Source organism: Lolium rigidum, chromosome 1 (assembly GCF_022539505.1).
Source record: "Lolium rigidum isolate FL_2022 chromosome 1, APGP_CSIRO_Lrig_0.1, whole genome shotgun sequence".
Taxonomy (NCBI): domain Eukaryota; kingdom Viridiplantae; phylum Streptophyta; class Magnoliopsida; order Poales; family Poaceae; genus Lolium; species Lolium rigidum.
Window position 1 is genome coordinate 132,120,770 of NC_061508.1, and position 20,033 is coordinate 132,140,802.

Consider the following 20,033-nt stretch of genomic DNA (forward strand, 5'->3'; position numbering starts at 1 on the left):
TTCTCGTCAATCTTCCTCTTAATCAGCTTGATCGAGGCTTTGATTGGACGCTTCGAGCTTGCCCGTTGGCTTGAGCATAGTATGGAGATGATCGGATCAGCTTAATCCCCATGTCATCGCATAACTTTCTGAATTCTTTAGAAATAAAGACAGAACCTCCATCGGTCGTGATGGTTTGGGGAATCCCGAACCTATGAATGACGTGTTCTTTGACAAATTTGATAACATCTTCCGATTTTACCTTCTTCATAGGAACGGCCTCCACCCATTTGGTGAAGTAATCCGTAATGGCCGGAATCCACTCGTGGCCTTTGCTCGACGCAGGATGGATTTTGCCGATCATATCCATGCCCCAACCTCGAAATGGCCAAGGCTTGATGATGGGGTTCATCGGCGATGCGGGTACCATACTGAATCTTCCCGAACATCCGACACGCTTGGCATCCCTTGTAGTACTTGAAGCGGTCCTCAAGCATGGTGGGCCAATAAAACCACGATCGCCTAATCGGCCACTTCATCTTATGAGCCGATTGGTGAGTTCCACGGGCGCCTTCATGCACCTCATGTAAGAGCCGATTAGACTCGGTTGGTCCCGAGCATTTGAGTAGTAACCCTTCCAACGTCCTGTAGAACATGTCATCTCCTATAAGGACATATTTCATAGCCTTGTATCTTATCCGTTTAGGTGCCCCACGAGCCGAATCCTTCAAGTAATTGAAGATATCGGCTCTCCGATCATCTGTTCCGGGAAGCGCACCTGAACTTCGACCCGTACGGTATGTCCTTGTATCCCGACGCCATCCGTGCGAGATCATTGGCGTCGGTATTCCGAGACCTTGGGACCCAATTGAAATTGATGTACCGAAAATGTGTCATCGACTCACGACATTCCATCCAATATGGGAAGAGTGACTCACTCTCGCACTTGTATTCGTCCGTGAGTGGGGAGATCACCAACTTCGAGTCTCCAAAAAGCTCCACCGCCTGCGCCGGCTTCCAAAAGCAACTCCATTCCCTTGCGCACTGCCTCATACTCGGCGACATTGTTGGTGCAAGGGGTAGATAGCCTGATGGCGAAGGAATATGTTGCCCCCGAGGCGACACGAGCGAATGCCGATGCCACAACCATCATCACAAGCCGATCCATCGAAGAACATAGCCCATGCACGTACGGATAGTGCTGCTATATTAGTATTAATCGTTCAGCTATAAGATCGGCCAACGCTTGTCCCTTGGTCGCTTTCGCGAGCGATACCAAAGATCGAACTCCGACAACGCAAACATCCACTTACCAAGTCGGCCTTTCAAAACGAGAGCCGACGGCATGTGCTTGACAACGTCGACTTGCATATGACGATGATCTCTGCCGTCAAAAGGATATGATGAAGCTTGGTGCGGGTGAAGAACGAGCGGAGGCATAGCTTCTCGACCTCGGGATACCTTGTCTCTCGCATCCAACATCCTTCTGCTGAGGTAGAAAACGACCTTTTCAACACCCTCATAGAGTTGCACCACCACCGAAGCGATGGACGTGTCGGCCTGCGATAAGTATATATAGAACGGCATGTCTTGTTGGGGTGGAACTAGCACAGGCGGCGTTGTCAGATACCGCTTAATCTCGTCAAACGCCTGCTGCTGTTCTGCCCCCAGTGAAACTCGTCATCAGATTTAATCCTCACCAACGCCATGAACGGCTCAATTCGTCCTGAAAGGTTAGAGATGAATCGTCGGACGAAGTTGATCTTGCCGATAAGACGTTGGAGCTCCTTCTTCGTGGTAGGCGGCTGCATGGTACGTACTGCCTCTTGACTTTTCAGGCCGATCTCAATTCCTCGTTCATGAACCAGAAAACCTAGGAACTGACCGGCCGTCACACCAAAGGCACACTTCTTTGGATTCATTCTCGGTCCGAATTTCCGAGTTCGGTCTAGGATGCGTCGCAAATCATCCAAGTGTCCCTCCATGGAGACGAGACTTGACCACCACGTCATCGATGTAGATTTCCACCAACTTGCCGATCAGATCATGAAAAATATAATTCATGGCTCTTTGGTACGTTGCACCAGCATTCTTCAACCCAAAGGTCATGACTACATATTCAAACAAGCCCACTGACCCTGGTACTCTGAATGCAGTCTTGTGTATATCTTCTGGAGCCATGAAGATTTGGTTATAGCCGACATTGCCATCCATGAAGCTCAACACCTTGTGGCCAGCAGCTGCATTGATCAACGTTTACGCCACGGGCATTGGATATTCATCCTTTGGAGTGGCTCTGTTGAGATCTCGGAAATCTATGGCCACACCCCATCGGCCGTCCTTCTTCTCTACGGGTACGATGCTCGGAGATCCATTCGAGCATACCTGCATGGCTTGATGAACCGGCGGCCAACATCTTCTCGATCTCTTTCTTGACCTCTTCCGGAATTTCGGCCTTCATCGACGTGCTCGTTGTTGGAATGGCCGAAATCCTTTCTTAAGAGGGAGCCGATGTTCAATGATGCTCTGTCTAACCCAGGCATCTCTCGTGTAATCCCATGCAAAGCAATGCTGGGTACTCTTTTAACGAGCCATCATCCGGCTCCTGAGATGTGGATCTAACTTCTTGCTGATAAAAGTTGGTCGTGGCTTATCCCCGGGACCAATGTTGACTTCTTCTAGCTCATCAGCCGATGTAAACCCATACCCTAGCTTTCCGTCACCTGTGAGATCGACACTGAATACAGGGAAAACATATGGTAAGGATAATATGGGCCGATTGTTGGAATCGGCCCCCATTTTGATTGTATTGCTCAATGAAGGTTTACATCTTGGTCTTGCTTTACTATAACTACGTGACATGCTTGAGACAAGATTATCCCTTTTTATTTTTTGGGGCCGATCACAACGATCGGCCTTGCCACGTACGTCCATAGATTTTGCTCTTGTTACACGGTCAGGCCGGTGGATAAGACCAGCCTCACCCCGTTTTTTGTCACGTCGATGCGCTCGCAGTCGTCCAAAGTGATGCTCGAGAGTGGCTCTTGGCCTGCCGTCTCCCAAACGTTCATGCCGGCCGTTGAAATCTTGGCTGAGTCATCTGCGTGGACGACCTCTACTTCATCTCCATCCCTCTGTATCAAACATTGGTGCATCGTGGATGGAATGCAACGGTTGGCGTGGATCCAATCTCTCCCTAGTAGGACAGCATAGGTGCTCTTGCTATCGACAATAAAGAACGTCGTAGGGATGGTTTTTCTTCCTACGGTCGGATCCACGTTCGGAACACCTTGTGCTTCGGATGCTTGGCCATTGAAATCGCTCGGTGTAACGTTGGTCTTGATCGGATCCGAGCTAGAGCGTCCCAACCGACGTAGCATGGAGTATGGCATAATGTTGATCTGCCGCTCCGGTGTCCACCAACATCTTGTTGACGAGGCTGCCCATTGATATAACCTCGTAAGTACGGGGCCTTCGGTGTCCGTAGCTTCTTTCTCGTGGCTTCTCGAAGATAACCGGCCGTGGGCTGCAGTCAAGTTGTGCCACAGGTGCTTCGTCTAATCCTGGGGCACAAAACTCCGCTGGAAGGATGAACACCATGTTTGTGCCAGCCGATGTCTCATCATCGGCTTTCCTTTGTTTGGGGCGCCACTCTTCCTTTGTGGCCGACCCTCTTCGTCCAGAGTTCGCTGAATTTTCGCGGCCAGATCAGGCCGCGCTTTCCTCAACGGGTGCAGGTATAACCTTTCGGCTTCCTCCAAGCCACGTAGTCGCTGAACCCTACGCTTTTGGGAACGGCTGAGTCCATCAGGGCACCACCTTGGCCGGTGGTACTTATCTTCTTCTTCTTCATCGTCATCTTCTAACTCCTCGAGATCTTCCACCCGAGAGGACTCAGCTTGCTTGTTCCGAGATGGGAGAGGCCCTAGACGTTTGAACACCGACACGTATCCCGCACCCTTCTTCTTCTGTCTACATTACGGGCAGTTGCCGATTGTAGGCAATCGGCTCATTCCTGAATCCCAGCAGTGTCTGAAGAAGGGACAGTCCCAGTGCCTATCCACGTCGTCTTGCTCTCTTGACTTTTCCCTGGCATGGCGCTCATATCTCTCCTTGTCGCGATCATGCCGACGATGTCTCCTGGCGTCCCTGCTAGCCAGACGATCTCTTTCGTCATCGTCGTCGTATCGTCGGCGTTGGTCGTATTGACTCACGTATTTGTTGAGGAGGTGATCGGAGAGAGGTCGGCGATATCGCACATTCTTCACTTCTCCCTCTGTGATGTAGCGCTTGCCATCGTGCCGGAGCCGATCGCGTGCAACGGCTTCCTCTTTGTCCTTGTTATGAGAGCGGCTGCCCTCGTCTCTGTCCTTACCAGAGTGGTGCCCAGTTCCTACCATGTTGATGCTGAACGAGAAACCTGGCTGGCACCTCCCAGGGTAAGTGCACTCCCACCATGTTAACGTCGGGGAAAGGGTGTGTGTCGACTTTCATGGCGTACTGGCTGAAAATTAGACGCCCTTGTTCTATCGCCATTTGGATCTGCTGACGCCACACCCTGCGGTCGTTGGTGGTATGGGTGAACGTGTTATGCCACTTGCAGTATGGCTTTCCGTTCAGCTCCTGTGCCGTGGGGATTTTGTGGCCTTCGGGTACCTTTAGCTGCTTCTCCTTAAGTAAGAGGTCGAAAAATTGCTCAGCTTTGGTTACGTCGAAGTCAAACCCTCTTGGAGGACCTTGTGGCTTAACCCACTTGCAGGACACGGGGCTTGCCCCCCGAGTCCATTCAGCCACTGCTACCTCTTGATCTCCCGCGGAGCCTTCACCTTCCTCTGCCTCAACCGGGACCACCGCACGCTTGAACTTGTCCTGGTACAACTGCGGGTGGCGCTTGTTCATATAATGACGAGTTTCGAACCATATGCGCCGGTGAAGGGTAATCTGCTTGGGAAGCCATATCCTTGATTGGCGATGCGAGACCCACCACCGCCAACTCGGCTGCTTCTTTTTCGGTCAAACGAGCCGAATAGCATCGGTTCCTAACGGTCTGAAGCGGCTGGATGTATTCGACACTTGTTTCTCCGCGCTCTCGTCGTACTTGTGCTAGATCGGCAATGCCGGCCTCGGAAGCCTCCGAGTGATACTGCATGTGGAGCTGTTCTTCCAAGCGCTTCCAAGTCCGGATTGAGTCCGGTGGCAGCGATGTGTACCACCCGAAAGCCGATCCTCGTGAGGGACCTGTGCGAAGAACCTCACACGTAGTTCATCTGATGCTGAGATCGTGCCCAGCTGCGCCAAATATCGGCTCACATGCTCGATTGAGCTGGAGCCATCCGACCCACTAAACTTGGAGAATTCGGGGAGCCGATATTTGGGTGGTAGTGGGATCAAATCGTACTCGTTGGGGTACGGCTTGGAATAGCCGATTGCCCTTCTTTTCGGCACCATGCCGAACCGGTCTCTCAAGATTGTGCCGATCTGATCCGCGGTGCTTGGCTGCAGGAGTCGAGCTCTGAAGATTCGCTGGAGTGGCGTACTTAGCCAGCCACGCTTGCTTCTCAAGCTCTGAGCTAGCTGCAGGAGTTGAGCTTTGGAGGTTTGTTGGAGTGGCATACTTAGCTAGCCACGTCTGCTTCTCACGATCTGAGCCAGCTGCAGGAGTTCCTCCTGCTGTTCCAGAAGTCCCTGCTGTTGCAGTCTGGTTCGTGAGTGCCCAGTTACTGCAGTCTGGCACGTATGTGCACGTGTACCCGTGAGGGATCTCCTTAGGCGCCTCATACAAGAGCTGGTAATCACTAGGGTCACCACCGATCTTGTAGACGACGAATGCCGGTGAACTCGGCACTTCTGGTGCTGCCAACGCGAACGGCAGCAGTGGTCGGGACTGGAGTGGTATCTCTCCTTGGTGAGTCCCTAGAGCAGGTCCTAACGGAGAGTGCTGATGCCTCATGATTTCCTGGATCACCCAAAGGGCGACACGCTCCAAAGTGTTCACCAGGCTCTCAGAATGGCGGTGCAGCGAATGAGCTACCATGAAATTAATCTCTGACGCGAGAGACCTGGTGCGTTCTTCGAAAGGGTAGACAGGTCCACTCCATCGAGCGCGCCTTCAGGTGAGAACCCTTTCCACCTAATGTCGTGTGAGCGGGTCCTCTGGAAAGAGCCGATGAGGTCGGCTTCGAGGATAGCTTTGACCTCGTCATACTTCTTCTTGAGCTCCTCAGTCAGATCTTCGTACGTGACTGGAGTACCTTCCGCCATCTCAGATGTAGATGGCGATGTAGTTGATGTCGAAGACTGTCCCACCGGGCGTGCCAGAATGTGTTGCGGTCAGAATTCCACCGGCGAGCAATGACGGGCAACACAGTAGAGCCGGGAGGCTCCCAGAACTGCGGCTGGCCCTGGTCCCTCGAGCGACGACCCGCAAAGCCTCGGCACGCACGTCCGATGCTGGTGCAAGGGCGTGCCACCTGACCTATACCTGGTCAGGAAGGTGATGGATTTGCTTCGCTTAGTTTCCTGCATGGCATACACGTAAACATTAAATACGAGCCTCGATCGGCTCTCGGGTTGTCCTGTGAATCGGCTCAAGGAGCCGATCCACCCATGATTCGTATGAGGTCTACGATCACATGGTGGTCCTGCTTGATCAATATAAAGCTAAAACGACCTACGACGATTTAGGGTTTTCACCACATAATCGGAACATCCTACGCGTGATTGAGCCCGGCAGCCACGCACGGTGATAATAAACCAACCCTAGACAAGGCCTAAAAACCAACATGAAGTTGATCCCCGGAACATCTTATCTAGGGCTAGCAAACTACACCCTACGTGCTACCTGGATCCTTCAACCCGTTTGCAAGGCCTAACTATGCAGATATTAAACTAATCCTTGAAGAACAAGGAACAATCATAACGGATCGGATCTACTAAACAATGATCAAGCGAGGTGCCGCCCTTACACCTAAGATCGGTGTAAGGGCGGCTAGACGTCTAAGGGTTGCATGGAAAAAATCATGTGACACGATGAAACAATGCTAACCCTAACACATCTATGATAACTACGTTGCTCGCCATCAACAAGGCTTCAGCACGAGCAACGCATGAACAACGAATAAACGTATACTGCCTAGATCGCAAGATGCGATCTAGGCAGCATGATGCTTACCCGGAAGAAACCCTCGAAACAAGGGGTTGGCGATGCGCCTAGATTGGTTTGTGATGAACGTGATTGTTGTTTTTCTCAATAACCCTAGATACATATTTATAGTCCGTAGACTTTCTAACGTGGGAATAATCCCAACCGTGCACGAGCCAAATTCTATCTAACCGACACGTATCCTACTATATTTACGGATACACGGGCAAACTAGCCCAAACTTTGTATACAAGGCCGATTCATGTATATCTTCCGTGTATATTCTTCAAGCCCATCTTAATCGCGGCCCACCTCTGATCCGGTCAAATTCTGGTGATAACACTTACAACAACTGATCACATGATCCAATATTACACAAATAGATTGTTCAACATCACACATAAGTAGCGGAAGCGTAGTAGTAGTGGACTATCTATTCCACAGGCAACGCTTGACGTTAGAAGACGATCCTAGTTATCGTAGACATCCTGTTGTCCGTCATCCTGATACTGTTGCTCCTCTTCAAAGTCTGGCATTTGAATAGCCAGGGCAAAGCCATGAGTACTTTAAAGTACTCGCAAACTAATACTAAGGTAAATACATATCTAGTGTAGTAAGGGGTGCTAAGCTCTAGGTTTATTTGCATAAAGCCAAGTTTTAGTTCATCAAACATTTAGTAAAGACTCATCATTTGATAGACTAGCTCAAGTGGGAACATTAGTGTCATTCCCACAAATCATTTGTGATCTGAGTCAAATCACCTTTCAATTCATCATACCTTTTTAAGATCAAAATTCTGATAATGGAAATAGTATGGCCTTTCCAATCGTCCATAACCGTGGACACGGCTATTCGAATAGGTTTAACACTCTGCAGAGGTTGTACTCTTGTGCCACAACTTTTGATTACATCCGTCGAGGATAACCCCGAATCATCGTAACTCAGTACGCGGATCATCAACCTTAACCTTTCACTTATATATCCTAGTATAGGCACCTCTCCCCATGAGCTTGGCCTCCCGGTGAAAACCAACGGTTAACCCGGGAACTGCACAGGGCTTGGGTCGTACATTCACTTCATATTCACATCATTTCCCATATACGGAGGCAGCCTCGGCGTAACCCCTATCATGCTTGTTTAGAGGGAACCCATACTAAAATACACAAGTTTCTAGTTAAGCCCTACCCATAATCAGGTATTGTGGGGGTACTTGTATAATTGGAAGGGTATCGCATTCAAACCCATATCAGTTTTATATCAAAAATCACCATCTTCTCTTGGTCATATTCACCTTCAAAAATTATTCAATGGAATGACTCATCATTCCAAGGTTTCAAATTCATTTCAAAATCACATGTTCCCATCTAGAGTAGTCAAATTTTATTTGATTAGCACTAGCAACTATTTCATGAGGGGTGCCATCTAGCTTGGAGTTGTTCTAAGCTAACCTACAATCTTGTTCTACTCTATACCAAGTGAATCATAAATCAAAAAGTACTTTGAAGTAAGTAAGCAAAATAATTGCAAGGTAAAAACATGGGATAGGTAATACATAAAATTAAAGGGGTGATGGTGCCTTGCTCTTGTAGAGCTTTGCATCAGGGTGGTTAGCAAGAGTATTAGCTTGCCTTGGTGGGGATAGGAGTCAAAGTTTTCCTCCTCCTCTTGAGAGTAGCTTCCCTCCTCCAAGTATTCCTCGTTACTAGCGTCTATATACGAATACGAGGTACACAATCACCACACAAATACTTGCATGCTAGACTACAACACCAAAGGGTTCACACAATTAACTCTAACATCACATCCATCATGGCATGGTGAATTACTTGGTTTGTTCTTATTTAAGAGAAAAATAATTTCCTCTCATTATAAGTATTTATTTGATTTGCTATTTAAGTCTTGGGAGAAAATAACTTCCTCTAAGTAAATCCTATCAAGATTTAATCTCCACAAATAATAATAAGGTATGAAATATAAGTTGACCAAGGTCAACATTTCATATCTATTATGAGGGAGTAATAATTTAAATGAGGTACTACACCTCATACAATTTAAAACTAACATTTAAATGGTTTAAAATCTCTAAGTAATAACAATTAGAGGTTTATTAGCCTAAGGTCATTTCCTCTTATTGTATTACTTAGGATCAAGATTTAAATGAGAGAGTAGCTCTCATACTATTTATAAGATTTGAATTCCATAATTTAAATGCACTAGAAATGGCTATTTAACCATTATTTTGATCCAGTACATGATCATGCAAACAACTTGGCTATATTATTGCATAAACAATTAAAGAACAACAATTGTGATTTATGAGAGTTGGAATCAACTCAAAATCAATTTTGGTTAAATTTTAAATTAAGTTTCAATTTGCAAAAGTCCCTGTCTTGTTATTTTTAGCATTTTAATTCTACTACGAATTTGGAGATGAGACCAGTGGCATTGGCTAGATAATTTCCTTATCTTTCCAACGATATAAAGTTGGCTAAATTTGGATAGGTAGATTTCAAACTATTTAAATTTTACTAAAGCATCTGCAGGGCATTTGAATAATTATTAAACCTAAATTTGAATCGTTGGGCTAGGCGGGAAATGATAACGGGCCGAAACGGATTTAAAATACACAGCGCAGCCCAACAAGCAACTGGTGCACTTGGGCCGCCCTGACGAGGTGGGGACCACCCGTCAGTGGCTCGTAACGGAGCGAAACGGTACGCAAGATTTAGACCGTAGGATTAGAAAGGGATCGTGCGGTCGGTGATCGTCGTCGTCTCCGACGAGATCCCGCCGTGCTGGCGGCGTGACCAGGGGGTCGGAGGGAGTACCAGGCCGTCGGCGAGGGAGGGCAGGCTGCTCGGTGAAGTGGAAGTAGATGGGGAAGCCTCTGGTGCAGCGGCGGAGCTCGGCGAGGCTCCAGTCGATGCAGAGGTTCCGTGTGCTCCGGTGGCTTCGAGCTCTCGATCGAGGCTGCTCCGGCGAGGTGGTGTGAAATTGATGGGTGGAGAAGGGCTAGTGATGAGAGGGGAGCAGATGGTGTGAAGAAGTTGAGCGTTGAGCTCCTCTATTTATAGCGGACGAAGGGGTGCCGAGGGTGCTGCGAAGGGGCGGCCATGGCGCGGCGTCTACGGTGATCGAAAGGGCAAGGCGAGGACGGCTATCCGTAGGCGTCGTCCTGGCGATGCTCAAGGTGCAGCGGGCGCAGATAAAAGGTGACGGGAGAGCTCGGGCGCATGCGATGATCATGGCAGTACCCGCGGGATGATTCCGACGAGGACGACGGTGACGGTGCAGGGGCAGGCTATGGGCGTTGTCTAGCTTGTAGAGGGTGGTGAGTGGATGCTCGACGCAGTGCTAGGCGGGTGCAGGGAGAGGACGACGACGCTCGAGCGCGCGACGTGCCGGCGCGGCCAGAGCGCGCTCACCGCGTGCACAGGCGTGCACTGGCATGGTTCTGGACGCGTGCGTTCTGGCCAATGCCGTGGCTTGGCGAGGCTCGGCCGTGCACAGGCATGATCGTGGTGATGAGTAGATACTCTGAGACATGGTGGTGCTGAGAGAGGGAGGCCAGAGAGAGGAGGACCAAAGGTGGCCGGCATGGTATGGGTTGGTGTCTTTCTCTCCACTTTTCCACTTTAAACGACGATGGCAAGGACTAAGCTCGATGCAGGGGATGCAGAGGGACCTAATGATCACGAGATGAAAGTGGTTTAGGCAAGAAACCACTGGATAATAGGTTGTAACCAGATTCTGGAAAAGTTTCTGCAAGGTGTTCGGCATAATGCCCGCAAGAACATTTTGGGTGAATTTTGGATTTCTTTTTGGTACAACTCTTTTATATAATTATTGTGTTAGAATGGTGGTGGTGGTGTTCATTTTGGAATTGATTTGCAACATTTCAAATTTGGGGTCATCTTCATTTGGATTCAAAGTCCTCACTTGTCAAATCTCTATTGGTCAACCTGGTCAAAGTTAGCCATGATGGTGTCGAGGGTACTCCTCGCCAATGCCCTCCGATAGGGGCTTAGGGTTGATGGAATCCTGCAAGCTGACACGAGACATCGGTTCACAGACAAGCGGGGAGAGCGATTTACCCAGGTTCGGGGCCCTCGATGAGGTAAAACCCTTACGTCCTGCCTGTCTGTTCTTGATTATGATGACAATGGGTTACAATGGGGTGCCGAATAGTTCGGCTGAGATCTCGTCGAGATGGCTATTGCTAAGGTGACCTAGCTCTAAGCTTTTGCTGGCTAAGATTGCTAAGATTGATCGTGTGTCCCTCGGCAGCCCCTCTCCTGGCCTTTATATAGGAGGCCAGGTCTCAAGAGGTCTTACCGAGTACGACTAGGTTTACAGTAATCTTAGATCCAATCTTTCCTTGTTCGATCTCTTCCTTATCTTGCCCGTCAAGGAACCTTCTGGTGCGCCGTCCTAGTGGCCCATCTCGCCTTCATGTGTCTTCATGGGCCTCCAATTAATCAATACAGGATAGGGTAATGTGGGTTACCCGAAGGGTAGTGCCCACATCAGTAGCCCCCGAGTGTCTAGCCGAAGATAGTTCGGGTAGAGACTAAAGTATGTCTTCTCCTGATGTTCTTCTCCTTCGTTGTCCTTGTTCATCTTGGATCTATTCTGTCTTCATTTTATCGGGTGCGCGTCAGCGCTCCCGATGGGAGTAGCCCCCGAGTCTAGGTACGGATGCTCACAATCCGTGCGTAGACTCAAGTTGTACCACTCGAATATTTTCCTCTGCCGATGTTTTCCGCAGATTTTCATAGGTCATCCGATATAATTTCTTTATGCAAGGGATAATGAGTAACGTGCCCAACTGTTGTTTGGTTAACTGCCGATGACAAAACAACGTTACCCTACACAGAATCAAGTCCCCGGGCATGATCCTGGAGTGCAAAAAACTTCTATCGGGTGTGCATCACGTGCTCCCGATGGGAGTAATAGCCCCGAGTGTCTGGTTGCGAGCGCTTGCAACCGAATGCAAACTTAAACCTTCTTCCTTCGACTGCTCATTCTGTCGAGTCTTCATTTTATCGGGTGCGCGTCAGCGCTCCCGATGGGAGTAGCCCCCGAGTCTAGGTACGGATGTCTGCAGCCGGGCGTAGACTCAAGTCCTTCATCCGATAGCTTTTCTTTTTTCCCTCGAATGCTTCAAAAAAAAATTTATGACGTCACTGATGACGTGTAACTGCTGTGGGCTGATTGACAAGATTTGACCTGACGGGCCCACCCTAGCTCTGCGCAGGCAGTGTTTAGGGCTTGACCAATGCACGCGTGGCGATCGAGGCGTCTCCTCGATTTTCGCACGACGTGGGAATAATGGGCCGCCGGTTCCACTCCTTCTTCAAGCGCCACGTGTACAGTCAGATCTGCTTCACCCCCCACGACGCTTTGTGGAGTTATGGCCACGATTGGGCACAAATTCTTACGGGATAAATAGGGAGCCTCCTCTCTTTTTTATCTTTTACCCCGTTTTACTGCTCATCTTCTTTCTCAAGCCTCCCTGTTCCTCTGCCTCTGGCTCATCGTCGGCGAATCCTTGAACTGTTATTTGACTTGTTGTAAACAAGATCATCCGTAGCTTGAAGTAGCTTAATTAAAATTCGGCTCTGTTGCCAATTCAAACATCCTTTTGTCTGTAAAATGCATGCTGAACGCTCCCGATGGGAGTTTTTTATGTTAATGCTTGGTCTGAACTGGAGACTGTACTGCAGATTCCTTCATCTTCTTCCCGTGCCGAGCTTCCTCCGAATTCGTCGAGTAATGACGAGTCAGGCCTTGTTCGTCGCTTACGTGATCAGGTGTCTTGTCTAAATAAAGACATTACTTCTCTTCGTGCGATGGCAGCCTTGGTGAAGAAAAAGGGAGAGATAGCGACTGCTGTCGAGCAATATGCTCTCGATGGTCTTCATGTTGCTACCGAAAGCTTGGGCTGTAAGTATTAGCCTATCTTCCGATTTTTGGCATAGCTTGAATGTTCTTTTATCTGACATTCGTCCCTTTTCCAGTCATATCTTCGGATGCAGCTGAAGAGGACAGGAAGATTCATGAAGAGGTTGAGGCGATGACTGATGTTGCCCATCCGACGCATGGTTTATGGCTTCATCGTCCGAAGGCTGTCGTTATGGCGAAGTTTAAGTGCCGGGTGATGAAGGCGCATTACTATTTTGATAAGTTCTATGCTCATCTCACGATGGTTTGGAACACCTTGTTTCCTCTGGACCAAGCACCCAGAACCTTGTCTGGCTTGTTCACCCGATTCAAGTCCCCTGAGAGGATTCGACAGTTGGTGCGGAAAGAGCTTCTGGCTGGTGCTGAGCTTGCCTTTGCTTCAATATTGGCGTGCCATCCAACTCTAGACTTGGGAGCCGTAGCAAATACTGAAAGAGATTTAGGCCAGTACTATGATGTTGCTAGAGGTCCTGCTTACACCGTCGTTTCTCGGATGGAATCATGCCTTGAAAAGGAACTGAAGGCCCACTGGGACCGGGGAACCCGATTATAAATGTAATAACCTTGTATCTGCATAAGATTGTTTACTGCGTACGCTGCACGCTATGTTAGTTGGATTGATATTTTATTGTCGATTGCGGCTGAGTGATCAGTTCAACCTGCTTTCTCGACGACTTCGTTGAATTTTATGCAATGTTATTGCGAAGTCGATATGTAGTTTATTCGAGAGCTTGGCTTCGTCACCCGGTGCATCGGTTTGAGCCTTATCTTGTGATAATGTAACCATCGACTGCAGCGCTCGCGTATTTTTCGAGGCTTGGATTGGTTGTTTTTGTGTGTCATTAATCTTAGCTCTCGCTGAGAGTATTTAATTAATGACACTGTGTAAGCATATTGCTTTTGGGCCGAGCTCCCGATGGGAGTTAGAGCCGATGGTAGGGGCTCCAAACGTTATGTTCGGATGCCGAAGCTCGAAGCAAGAAAAAAAAGAGACAATCTGATTAGATCTTTATTCATAATGTAAAAGAAACCTTATAGGCCGTTGACAAAACAGTCGTGTCCTATGTATAGAACCGTCGCAATTGCGCGATGTTCCACGGATTCTCGACGTCTTTCCCTGAATCTGGATTTTTGAGCCGATAGGCTCCTCCTGGTATCACTTCGGTGATGATGTATGGTCCTTCCCATGGGGATTCTAGCTTCAAGGGTCTTTTTTGCTTCAGCCGCAGTACCATATCCCCAACATTGAAACTTCGATCTGCGTATTCGTCGGCTGTGGTAGTTTCTCAGCGCTTGCTGGTACACCGTTGTTCTTGCCAAGGCGATATCTCGTGCTTCATCAAGGAGATCGACAGCATCTTGTAGTGCGATGTTGGAGGAGGACTCTGTGTATGCTGTCACTCGAGGCGCTTCAAATCTGAAGTTGGCTGGTAAGACTGCTTCGGCTCCGTGCACCAAGAAGAATGGAGTATATTGAGTCGATCTGGTGGGTGTAGTACGCAAACTCCAGAGTACAGATGGTAACTCTTCGACCCAGGCTCCGGCTGCGCCTTTAAGGCGTTTCTTGAGGCCATCTCCTATTAGGCCAATGATCCTTTCCACCTGGCCATTGGTCTGGGGGGTGAGAGACTGATGCGAATTTCAATTTAATTCCTCCATCATCACAAAATTTCCTGAACTCCTCGGAATCAAAATTGGAGCCGTTGTGCGTGACGATCGTTGTGGGGCATACCGAATCGACAAGTTATTCCCTTGAAGAATTGAACCGCTGTTTCAGCTTTTTGGTTTCACACAGTGCTGCCTCGATCCACTTAGTGAATTTGTCGATCGCAACCAACAAGTACGTGTGTCCTCCGGGTGACGATCTTGGCAGCGGCCCAACTTGATCGAGTCCCCATTGAGCGAAAGGCCATGCCAAGGGTATTGTCATTAGGTCCGTTGCAGGAGCGTGTGGTTTTGGTGAAAAACGTTGGCAGGGATCGCACTTCATGACTAGATCCCTAGCATCCGACGCTGCCGTTGGCCAGTAAAATCCTGCCCTAAAGGCTTTTGCCACAAGGGCCCTGCTCCCTGCGTGATGTCCGCAGGTTCCTTCGTGTATCTCACGCAACAGTGCTTTTCCATCGTCAATGGCGATGCACCTTTGGAAGATCCCTGAGATGCTACGCTTGTAAAGCTCACCATTTATCACGGTGAAGGCCTTTGAGCGTCTGACGATTCGCCTAGCTTCCACAGAGTCCTCTGGCAGCTCTTGCTTTGTTAGATACGCTAGAAACGGTTTGGTCCATAGTGACTCGAGGAGGAGGACTTGTTCGGCAAGAGGAGTTGGAGATTCTTCAGCCGAAGGAGTTTGCCTTGAGCTTGCCTCTGATTCATCAGTCGATGACTTTGGAGGTGCCGACGTTTTTTCTTTTATCGATCGTTGAGTGATCACTTCGTAAAACACTCCGTCCGGGATGGGAGAGCATGTGGACCCGATGTTTGCCAAAGTGTCGGCTTCTTCATTACTGGCTCTGCCGATATGTTTGAGCTCGCATCCTTCGAATTTAGCTTCCATATTCTGATACAGCCGCCGGTAGGCGATCATGTTGTCGCTGACTGCGTCGCATAGGTTCATCGACTGCTGCACCACCAAGTTTGAGTCTCCGTAGATCTCCAGACGAGTAGCACCACACGCCTTTGCCATTTTCATTCCGTGCAACAGCGCTTCGTATTCCGCTTCATTGTTTGTCGGCGAGAGAGAAATTCATACGCGATATATACTTCATCTTATCTCCCTGCGGCGATATCGGCACCACTCCTGCTCCTGCACCCGTACTCCGTTTTGACCCGTCGAAGTACATTATCCATGAGCCCGACATATCGAGTACTGCCGGCGTACGTGATTGGATCCAATCTGCCACGAAATCTGGGAGGATTTGGGATTTTATCGCCGTTCGATTAACGTAAGTTATGTCATGTGGCACTAGTTCGATAGCCCATTGAGATACTCGACCCGTGGCTTCCGGATTGGTCATTATGCTCTTCAGGGGTGCTTCGCTTACAACTTTAATCGGGTGCTCCGTGAAGTAGTGCCGCAACTTGCGAGCCGACCGCCATACTGCGTACGCCAGCTTCTGGTGATGGGGATACCTCTGCCTTGCAGGAGTGAGCACCTCACTGAGGTAATAAACGGGCCGCTGCACACCATGAACTCTCCCTGCTTCCTCTCGTTCGATGACTAAAACGCTGCTGAAGACTTGTGTTGTTGCAGCTATGTACATGAGCAACGTCTCCTTCTCGCGCGGAGTCACGAGCACTGGGGAGGTCGATAAGATTTTCTTCAAGTTGGCGAAAGATTCCTGTGCCTCCTTTGTCCACTCGAATTTTTCCGACTTTTTCATCAGGTTGTAGAAGGGCAAAGCTTTCTCCCCTAGCTTTGCAATGAACCTGCTGAGTGCTGCTAGCCGGCCTGCCAACTGCTGCACTTGGTGCAGATTCTTTGGCGGCTCCATGTCAAGAATAGCTTTGATCTTTGAGGGATTGGCTTCGATTCCTCTGGCTGATATGAAGTACCCAAGTACTTGTCCTCCCGGCACTCCGAAGAAGCATTTTTTGGGATTCAACTTGATTTTGTATCTGTCCAGATTGTTGAAGGTTTCCCGTAAGTCATCGATGAGTGTGGCTGCGTGCTTCGTTTTCACCACGATGTCGTCGATGTAAACTTCAATATTTCTCCCAATCTGCTCCGCAAGGCAAGCTTGCATGCAGCGTTGGTAAGTAGCTCCTGCATTTTTCAACCCGAAGGTCATGACATTGTAACAGAAAACACCGTGTGGGGTGATGAACGCGGTTAGCTCCTGGTCTTCCTTCTTCAGCTTGATCTGATTGTACCCGGAGTATGCATCGAGGAAAGAGAGACGGTCGCACCCGGCCGTGGAGTCGACTATCTGGTCTATCCGAGGCAATGGGAAATGATCTTTCGGGCAATGTTTGTTAAGGCTGGTGTAATCGATGCACATGCGGAGGGCGGTCGTGTCCTTTTTTGGCACCATGACGGGATTGGCCACCCACTCAGATTCCTTAAGCTCCCGAATAAATCCTGCCTTGCGGAGCCGACTAACTTCTTCGCCAATTGCTCTTCTCTTCGGTTCAGAAAATCGTCTCATTGATTGCTGCACTGGTTTAGCTGTCCGGTCAACATTCAGGGCGTGCTCAGCGAGTTCCCTGGGGATACCTGGCATGTCGGATGGTTCCCATGCAAATATCTCCCAGCGCTCACGGAGAAACTCGATGAGCGCGCTTTCCTATGCGTCAGTAAGGTCAGCCGAAGTATTGACCGTCTTCTTCGGATCAGTAGGATGCACCTGCAGCTTCTTAGTTTCCTTTGCAGCATCAAACTCATCGGATCTTACGTTTCGATTGTCGGCTGGTGGTTGTGTGTGGTCTGTGATGGTATCGATCGCGTTGAGTTCTTCTTTGGCTCCAAACTTCAAAGCGATCTTCTGGAATTCCCTTTCGCAGTTGTCTGATCGAGCGAAGCTGCCGTGAATGGTTATTGGGATGACCCCCGGTATGCCAAAGGCATGCCAAAGCGGATGGTTTGAGCCATCAAGATACCGGTTTAATGTTCGTACCGGAGCACAGAGATAAGAAATTAGCTAAGTGAGGCTAAGCCGGTATCCCCAAGAGGGGTATGCCGGAACCGGGTAAAGAAGATACCGGGCTACCGGAAAGAAGAGCATGTCGGCAGGACTGGTCAAAGATTCTCTCCAGAGCTAGAAGACAAAGATGAGCTAAGCAAAGTAGCTTTAAACGAAGGGCTGACGATAAAGAGGAGGATGACGGTCAAAGAAGCCGGAGGACGTCAACCTCCCTGATTAAAGAAGACCCCGGTGTCATCTATGATTAAAGTAGCTTTGTAAAGTAGTTTGTCTAGTCAAAGATGCCATTAGGGTTTCTTGCCCTGTAAGCCACCCTCTCCCCTATATAAGGAGAGGGGGCAGCCCCCTTCACGGGCACGGACGAAGAGAGCTAGGTTTAGACGAACACTTGTACTGAGAAACTTGTAACCTGTTGAGATCAATAAAGAAGATGATCTAGAGCGAGTTCTTCCTTATGTCTTTCTTCTTCAACCTCTAGCCTTGGCAAAGTTCTTGAGGAAACCATCCGGAAGTTCATCCCATCTAATTACAAACCCTCCCCGAATCCTCTTGCGTCCATTCGGCCCCAACTTAAGCCATCCTATGGCATCCGTCCGTTCACCACGACGACGGTTGGCGCCAACCGTGGGGCGTGAAGTGGCGCTGGCCGGAGTACACATTCGGGTGGGCATCCTCGAGGTCGCCGGCGAGCGGACGAGTGTCCGCGCTCGTCCAGCGCTTCTACTCCATCGACTTCATCAACGACAACGCGGGCTGCTTCGCCAACGGCGGCATCTTCCCCAAGAACGGTCGCATCGTCGAGTTCGGCAGCCACCGCGTCTACTTCGGCACCGTCCCTGTGCGCCAGCGCCTCTCGCCGGTGCTGGTGGCACCGGACCCGCCAAGGTGGCTCTGTGCTGGCCGCGCCGCCGGCAGCGTCGAGGTGATGATGGCTGGTGTGGCCGGCGCGGACAAGGAGGTTACGGATGAAGGTGCTGGTCGTGCGGCTTCGACCCGTGCGGCCAAGCCACCGTTGGAGCGCGACGCTGGCGCTGCGGGAACATCTTCCGCGCCACCGGCAACACCACTCCAAGCGGCGATGAACGTGTTGGCAACGCCCATCGCGCAGAACATTGACCCGGCGGCGGCTCAGGCGGAGCTGGAGGCACAACACCAGAAGTTGCTCGCGAACGGCGCCGACATCGTCCGGGCGCAGCGCGAGCTGAACCTAACCCTACGTGAGTACAACGCTGCCCATGGCTTTGCTTCTGTTAGCGCTCATGCTGCTAGGATACCGGAGAACCGGCTTAAGGCTCGCAATCTAGATCAGGATTTGCGTAAGGAAGTTCTTACCGGCAAGAGTGCCTCTGCATCTGTTAGCATCATAGAGAAACCTAAGTACAGCAGCCCGGATAAAACCATAAAAGCCGCTAAGGCTGCAGTAGAGCTGTGTGAATCGCTTTCCGGAGATGCTTTGGCAAAACAGCAAGAGCGTGTTAGAGAGCTGCTGGAAACTATCGAGCAGCAAAATGCTGAGCAGCTGGCTAAGCTGAACAAGGCTGCGGCCTCAAAATCCGCGCGTTCAACAAAGAATGCCGGAAGCAAGTCCCATGGGCAGGCCTCGTCCCCCCATCCGGACAGAAGAAGAGAAAAAGAGATGAACGCACAGCAGATGACTGTGTACGATCCGGTTCTTGCCGGTAAACAACAAGCCGGGCAACACGATGCCGGTAGAAAAAGCCAAGGGGCAAATCGAGGCTACGCCAAAGGAGGCTATGCCGGAAACAATCATGCCGGTAGATACGAAACCGGGCAAAACTATCCTGCTGCAAGGGCAGCGTATGATGATGAGGAGATGCCTCCACCAAGGTACCGGCAGGCAAGGGCCGCGGCACCGGAACGTTACGATGAAGCTGACTCAACAAGACTCACCGCTTACCGGAACCCTTTGGGAGAACGCCTGGGAGAAAGGAACCTGCCGGAACGGGATGCGAGGCACCGTCTGGACAGGGTGTATTTGTCTGAAATGATTGAGGCAGAGGGTCCTCCGGGTCCAAAGTGCTTTGGCCCAAGGATCACGAAAGAGCAACCACCAGTTCGCAACTTTCAGTTGCCCCGTGACACCAAAACATATGATGGCACCACTAAGCCGGAAGACTGGCTCGCGGATTATGTGACCGCGGTATACGTCGCTGGCGGTGGAGGTTGTGTAGCCGGAGGAGGGAACCGGCGTTGGGCCGTGAGAATCGTGCCAACATTTCTGGTAGGACCGGCAAGAATCTGGCTGAACAACTTGCCGGAAGGAAGCATAAATGGCTGGTTGGACT